The sequence below is a fragment of the Aegilops tauschii genome, chromosome 2 (assembly GCF_002575655.3).
Source record: "Aegilops tauschii subsp. strangulata cultivar AL8/78 chromosome 2, Aet v6.0, whole genome shotgun sequence".
Taxonomy (NCBI): Eukaryota; Viridiplantae; Streptophyta; class Magnoliopsida; order Poales; family Poaceae; genus Aegilops; species Aegilops tauschii.
In genome coordinates this window covers 160,650,748-160,652,735 of record NC_053036.3, presented here as the reverse complement: position 1 = coordinate 160,652,735, position 1,988 = coordinate 160,650,748, and the positions used below count along the sequence as shown (strand labels likewise).

Below are 1,988 nucleotides of genomic sequence, written 5' to 3'. Positions count from 1 at the left end.
ATTTTAGGCTCACCTCTAAATCACATGTTGGTGGTTATTCTCATGAATATCTACTATTTAGGGTATGTGGTATATTGCCCATAAAATACTATGTTACATTTCTCCACGAGCAAAGAACGGATTTCCCCTTTATATAATGATAGTCGGTCATCCGTAATTTCTTGGATATTTTTAAGTAATTTATTGAGAAAATATTTTGTGCTATTCTGAATATATATAGTGTACAAGTATAAATAAAGTTTTATTTTTATGATATTCCCATTATACCCCTCCTATACGACTTGATGTCCTCTCCCGCACGATCGCACTCTATCCACTCCCTCTCCGCACCACTCACTCTCTTGTTCCCCTCCCTCTCTAGATCCATAGACTTCACCGGCGTCGCTCACTCTCATCTCTCCGCCTTCGCCCCCACAACCAACAGAATCGGCGACCTCATCTCCCACCCCTCCTCCCTTTCATCCCTCCCCTCTTCTCACCAAAATTAGTGAAGGGGGGGGGGGGGTCGAGAGACCAGACGGTTGCCTGATCCGCCCACAAACCGGCGAACAACATCACGCCAAGGTCACCAACGCCGTCATGAAATGACAGGCTTCTTCCACCTCGACAGACTTGCTCACGCGCCAAGATATGAGAGGGGGCCTTCTACTTCTCCCTCGCTCATCACCCCTTTGGCCAAACCATGGATCAACCTTCCTCTACTCTGACCCATGCCATGGACCGAGCTCACTTCCCTCCTCAAGGTCATCTCTTCACCCCTTTCCTCGTGTGGCATGTTGCACCGCTAACCCTCACCTTATCTCCCTCCCTTTCCTCCCATATCGAGACATGCATGTGTTTCTGCTCGGCCGCTTCACCTCACCGCCGCCTTCATCTCCTTATACAATGTCGTATCCGCCGCCTTCTGCTAGCTGTAGAAGAGCATGTTCGATTCTTGAAACTACAAAATATAAAATGCTGAGGTCAACAAGTATGAATTTCTCTTGTCTCTAGTACTATATTTTTATACATGCTTATTGCATAACCAACCTGTGTGTCGTAGTGTACTGTGGACTTGCTGAGCTGCTCGACCTTGAGCTTGTCAGTTTGGCAGAGCACGTTCTTCATCTTAACCTCCATCTGCAGCTCGGCATCGCGGATGGCGACAGCCTTGGTGGCCTCAACCTCGGCGACCTTGGCCTGCCAGCCCAGCCTTCCCCTTCATGGTGAGGTCGGTCATTGAGGCGGCATTGTCGGCCTTCCTAGTGTTCTCAAACACCCGCACCTCCGCCTTGACCTTGGCCTTCTCCTTGAGCGCCTCGCCCTGCTGCCGCACAGAGAGCACCTTGTTCTCGGCGTCCACCTTGGCGACGTTCTGGCACGTGAGGCCATCCCGCTCCACAAACATCCACCTTGGCCCTGCTCGCTGCCTCCTGTTGTGTCTTCTCGCCGAGGTAGGAGAAGTACTCATGCCCCGTCACGTCCACCAGCTGCTTCACGGTGGCATTGTAGATGAAGAGGCCGAATTGGTCCAGCTCCTTCTGCACGCTGCTGAACACCTCCTGCTTGAACTTTTTGGTGCAGGTGAAAATCTCGTCCATGGTTAGCTGCGCCACCAGCATCCGGGTCTCACCCTCAATCAGCCCTTTAGCCCTTCACCATGTTGTGCCCGTGGCTCCTACCGTACGAGTGCAACAACGCGATCAACTTCACGTGGAGTAGGAGCTTCGCTTCGACGGTGGGCAGGGCTGGACGTACCGCTCGTGGCTCCATCGGTGTTTGACACGCTCGGTCCTGGCTTGTTAGAGAAAATGGACGATCTGGTCTGCTAAAATCGGCCTGGAAAATTGTCGGTCCGATCCGGTCTGGTCTTCAACCAGTCCGACCAAGAGGACTGAGAAAAAATGTCACTGTCACCGCCATTCAGCGTGCCGACCGGCAGCCCCCGGGTAAACTACCATGTCCCCAAGCTTCCCCTCTCCTTCTTTTCTCTCCTCCCCATGCACCAT

The 1,988-nt window shown here is 52.1% G+C and overlaps 1 pseudogene; it reads right to left on the bottom strand.

The window, feature by feature from the left end:
• Positions 1 to 686: 686 nt before the first annotated feature.
• Positions 687 to 1,752, bottom strand: LOC109752041 (flotillin-like protein 2; annotated as a pseudogene).
• Between the last annotated feature and the right edge of the window lie 236 nt (positions 1,753 to 1,988).